The sequence below is a fragment of the Nematolebias whitei genome, chromosome 4 (genome assembly GCF_014905685.2).
Source record: "Nematolebias whitei isolate Nwh7 chromosome 4, NemWhi1, whole genome shotgun sequence".
Taxonomy (NCBI): Eukaryota; Metazoa; Chordata; class Actinopteri; order Cyprinodontiformes; family Rivulidae; genus Nematolebias; species Nematolebias whitei.
Window position 1 is genome coordinate 48,303,942 of NC_056501.1, and position 6,015 is coordinate 48,309,956.

The following is a 6,015-nucleotide window of genomic DNA, read 5'->3' on the forward strand; positions in this document are numbered from 1 at the left end:
GTGCTGGGCCATCCTTTTGGCCAGTGGCTGTTTTGTTTCCCCAATGTACGACTGATCACAGCCCTCCTGACACTGAACAGCATACACAATATTACTCTGTTTGTGCCGGGGGACTGGATCTTTGGGATGAACCAGTCTTTGCCGTAATGTATTTTGGGGTTTAAAAGCCACTGGGACGTTATGTTTAGAAAATAAACGTCTCAGTTTCTCTGATACTCCCTCAACATACGGAATGACCACTGGTCTGGGTCTGGGTTCCTCCTTTTCACCTGATGGCTGACTGGAGTCCTGTTTGGGTTTCTTCTCTGCTTTCAGGAAGGCCCAGTTAGGATATCCACATTGCTCTAGAGCCTGTTTTGTGTAGGATTTCTCCTTCTGCCTGGCTCCTGAGTTAGTGGGGATGCTGTCTGCTCTGTGAGTCCTGATGACTCCTAACTTGTGCTCCAAAGGGTGATGGGAGTCAAACTGCAAATACTGGTCTGTGTGGGTGGGTTTGCGGTACACCTCGGTTTGCAAATGTCCTCTATCAGAGACTGAGACCTCACAGTCCAAGAAAGCCAACTTGCCATTTTTTTTTACATCTTCTCGTGTGAACTTGATGTATTTATCCACAGAGTTGATTTGGTCAGTAAAATGTTGGACTTCCTGAGATTTGATTTTAACCCAGGTGTCGTCAACATACCTGAACCAATGACTTGGTGGTGTCCCTGAAAAGGACGTCAAGGCTCTCTTTTCTACCTCCTCCATGTACAGGTTGGCAACAATAGGAGAAACTGGAGACCCCATAGCACACCCATGTTTCTGCCTATAATATTGCTCCCCATATGTGAAGTAGGTTGACTGCAGGCACAGTTTCAAGAGTTGACACAGTTGTTCTGTGGAAAGTGTGGTCCTGCTGCTCTGAGTGGCGTCTGATTTTAATCAAACTGACCACCTCTACTGCATCATCATCAGGAATGCACGTAAAGAGTGATGTGACATCAAAAGAGACCATTGTTTCATCAGTCTCCATGATGACATCCCTCACCTTATCCACAAAGTCCATGGTGTTCTGTATGTGGTGTTCTGAGCTGCCAACTAAAGGGATGAGTACAGATGCCAGATATTTGGAAACATTGTAAGTGACCGAGTTAAACGTGCTAACAATAGGTCTTAAAGGTACACCTTGTTTGTGGATCTTAGGTAAACCATACAGACTAGGTGTGGCCTCCCCTGGGTACAGTTTGTGGTACAGAATACGGTCAATAGCCTTGTCCTGCTCCAAATTTTTCAGGCAATCTATTAACTTATTCTTGTAACCACTTCCTGGATCTCTTTTCAGAGGTTCATAAGTGGTTAAGTCACTAAGGAGTGTCATAACTTTCTCATGATAGTCTTTCTGGTTCAAAATCACTGTGCACCTTCCTTTGTCTGCTGGGAGAATGATGATGTTTTTGTCCTTGCTAAGAGTGGTGAGTGCGTCCCTCTCCTCTCTACTGATGTTGGAAGGTGGTGGTTTGGCATTGCTGAGGCAGGATGAAACATTGATTGAAACCTCTGTGAATAGTAAACAGCCATCAGTGTGCTAATGACCCATTGTTAGGCTGATGGTCCTTCTTGAGCATGTGATCAGCTGGTTTTGGTTGTCAGCAGCAAACTGGTTGATCCACTCTGAGAAGGTGCTATTTAAGAGACTGAGCTGAAAACAGCACCTCAGACTGAGGAAGTCTCTCGGATGAGAGACGAAATGTTTCTAGATTTTTTGCTTTGTTTTTTGTTTTTTTGGATGTCCAGAGGACCAGATTGAACTTTTTTGGATTTTTCTACCTGGATTATTGAGCATGCATCAGGATAGAAAGTTATTCATTTTGTTCTGTTACTTGAAAATTATTATGATTGAAATAATTGTTTGAAAAAAGGGGCAGATATAATAAGATTTTTTCTTCTTTCTGCTGCCTTTCATTTGAAATATTTTGTATGTTTTTTATATTGTTATGGAATTGTTTTGTACTTTTTTAAAATGAATAAACTTTATACCATACCATACCATCCCATTACAAGATCCTCATTTGAGTTGCTTCCTTCTGGGCGAAGGTACTGCCTTCCTTTATTCTCAAGAAACAGGACAAAATTTTCTTTCATACCACAAGCGATTAAATCATTAAATAATACAAAGGTATCATGAATTACTGAGCTCAAACATCTTTGCTGTAATAATGGATTTTAAAGTCATGTTTGTATATGTGTGTCCTTTATGTAAATGCCTGCTGACAATGCTGCAAACTAATTTCCCTATGGGGACAAATAAAGCTAGCTATCTAGCAGGCTAGCTGGCTATCTATCTATCTGTCTGTCTGTCTGTCTGTTGTGTGAAGGTATAGTGGAGAGGGTGACTGATGTCCATTATCACTCTTAGTCTGTATTTTACTCTCTGCTCCACCACAGCCTCCACAGAGTCCAGCTGAATTCTCACCACTGAGCTCCCTTGTCTGATTATCCTGTTCAGTCTATTTCTGTCTCTCACCCTCATGTTGCCACCAGTGATTATGAGTTGAGAGTCACAGAAGGACTAACTCGCATCAGCTTTTGGGGTAAAAATGTTAACAACTTTTGCTATGCTGTTGATACTGTCCTCATTTCTCCCATTGAGGGAGATCAACAATACACCCTTAACATCACTGAATGAGAAAGAAAGAAAGTTGGCCTCAGCATCAATATCAAGAAAACAGAAACCATGATAATTACAAATCAGACAGAAATACCAGCATGAAACATAAAACTGAAAGGATCAAAGCTAAAACTTGTCAATCGTTTCAAACAATTGGGTACTCTTGTATCAACAGACAGAATATCTTTGAACGACATCAAGATTCAAATCGCAAGGTCAAAATAAGCGTTCAAAGAAGTCAGAAATAATCTTACAAATGTATGCTTTTCAATGATAACCATCAGGAGCAAATTGACAAAGATTGGTTAGGTGCTGCCAGCTGAGAGAAAATACAGCTCTCAGACTCATTCTGAAAAGTAGCAAAGTTAGTAGAAAAAACAAATAAAACAGAACTGACAGGAATGAAGCCTGGAAGTTGAAGCAAACTCAAATTGAGCAGCTTCAAGTGGCAGGCTAAAATTTAAGGCCTTCGTTGCATGGTCTTAGAGGCTGTGGTTCAGTGGTTAGCGCAGTGATCCTGAAACTAGTCAGTCAAAGGACTGATTCCTTATGGTATGCTGTAACATGATGAAGTGTCCCTGAGCAAGACACTGAGCCCCTTTTTCCCTCTAATGTGCCACATTGATGTTTGAATGGAATCTAAAACATTGACTAGACTATATAGTTGTGTGAATGCCTTGTAGCATTCATACCATTTTTCGCTCAATCGTTTTCAAACTTGGTCATTTTGGTCAAGAGGCATGGGTGACGAAAATTTTTCTAAACGATGCGTTTCAGAGCATGCTGAAGGGGCAGGGCCAGACCTCAAAGTTTGACATCTCGCCATGAAAAACGAAACGCTAATAGCTCCTACACGAAAACTGTCTGACACATCAAACCTTGAATGATTGCTCCACATCCAGTCCCCTGCAAGACTGAATTGGCAAATCATGACATTGCTTAAGCCACGCCCCCTGACAACAGGAAGTGTAAAGTTTTACATTGAACGCCCCAAGCTGACCCCGTTACCTCATCAGCATGATAGTGTGTCCAGTGATGAAAGCCATATTGGTGTAACTTGCTTTCCAACAATGACCATTTTGGGTGGAGCATGGGGGCGGCATGGCGTGGCGAAGTAAAACGTACTGCTGTCGCCATACGTTTGGCTCTAAATTCCACAGATTTGAGCTGAGGTGCACCAAAATCAGTATGATCGATCATTATCCACCCCTTGAACAAGAATCTATGATAAGTGGCCAATAGCCTCCACGGCGCACCCTAGCACCACCTGGCAGTTTTCAAAATACCCTACATTAACCTTAGTTTATCGTAGAAGCACGAAATTTGGTACACTTGTCCAATTCCCCAAGATGCACAGAAAACCCTCTAGCACCAACGTTGTACAATAAACAGGAAGGTGGCCATTTTGGAATCCTGACCCAATTTTCACACCTATTTGGCAGTTTATAACCTCCACATTTTTCGTTCAATCGTTTTCAAACTTGGTTATTTTGGTCAAAAGGCATGGGAGACGAAAAGTTATCTAAACAGTGCATTTCGGAGCATGCTAAAGGGGCGGGACCAGACCTCAAAATTTGACATCTCGCCATGAAAAACGAAACGCTAATAGCTCCTACACAAAAACTGTCTGACACATCAAACCTTCAGTGATTGATCCACATCTGGTCCCCTGCAGGCCTGAATGGTCAAATCATGACATAACTTAAGCCACGCCCCTGACAAGAGGAAGTGTAAAGTTTTACGTTGATCGCCCCAAGCTGACCCCATTACCTTATCAGCATGATAGTGTGTCCAGAGACGGAAGACATGTTGGTGTAACTTGCTTTCCAAAAATGACAGTTTTGTGTGGAGCATGGGGGCGGCGTGGCAAAGTAAAACGTAACGCCGTCGCCATACGTTTGGCTCTAAATTCCACAGATTTAAGCCAAGGTGCACCAAAATCAGTATGATCGATTATTATCCACCCCTTGAATGGGAATCCATGATAAGTGCCAATAGCCTCTATAGCGCCCCCTACATTATTCTTACATTTATATCTCGGCCATACATCATCCGATCTGCACCAGACATTTTGTGCTTGATCAGCGAGCACTTCTACACACTTTTTTGTTGTTGTTTAACTTTTGACTCAAGTGCGCCCCCTAGATTATTCCAACTGTTATATCTCAGTGACATCATCTGATATGCGCCAGATTTTTTGTGCATGACGTGTGAGCACTTCTAGACACATTCTTAACACATTTGTGTTTTTGTTTAACATTTGACTCGAGTGCACCCACTAGATTATTCCAATAGTTATATATCACTAATGCATGATCTGATCTGAACCAAATTTTTTGTGCTTGATCAGTGAGCACCTACAGACACATGGTATTGTTGATTCATGACATCACTTAAGGCCCACCCACTCAGAGAATAAACTATCAATTACTGGGTGACTCTTCCAGCTTCGCCCTGTGTAAGTTTGTCTTTTTGTAAGTTTGTGTAAGTTTTTTTGTATTTTGCTTTGTGTGTTACCTGTTGTTTTGTCTGTACAGCACTTTGGTTGGCCTTGTTGCTGTTTTAAGTGCTTTATAAATAAAGTGGTATGGTATGGTAAGTTATAAAACTGAAACTGTAACTGTTGATTATCACACGACATGTGAAAAAGCATATATGAAGTGCTCGTCAAATATTCGCAACAAAACAGGTAGTCACAATAACTCCGGTCTGGAAGGTAAAAATTTCACATATACTTGTAAGACCTGGAGCTGGACTAGTACTGAAATGGACGGGAGATGATGCCAAACATTCAGGAAATGTGCCTCATGGTGAACGTGTGCGGGATTGGCATGAGAGTGTTCGCGATGGCGACTGGGTGGAGTGGCTAAAGCTCCATCCGTCGCGGCATGGCCGGAGCGGTGCTTTGCTGGGAGGGCCTTAAATGGCATTCACACGTGCATTTTTGCAGGAAATGCAAATTCTCTAGTTATATTTCCTTTCCTTTCATTAAACCCTCCATTAAAAACCTGTGAGGGACTCAGTCATTTGTCACAGATGACATAATTATTTTGCTTTTGTTTAGTTTTTCAGCCAAGAAATATCAGCAAAATGAGCATTGCCAATTCTAATGTGGAGATGGAAATGTTCATTCAAGCTATTATTTCATCCTGCATTGACTACCGTTTTAGATTTTTACCTGCCTTAGTAATTCTTTAATGTGTGTGCGCTGGGTGAGTGGGATCCTTTATGATGCAGGTGTCCCTCTTCCTGCATCTGGAGGTGTAGATGTCTGTGATGGTAAGGTGACTGACTCCAACAGACTTCTGTGCAGCCTTCACCACTCTCTGCAAAGCTTTTCTTTCTGCAGCTGTGCAGCCTCCATGCCA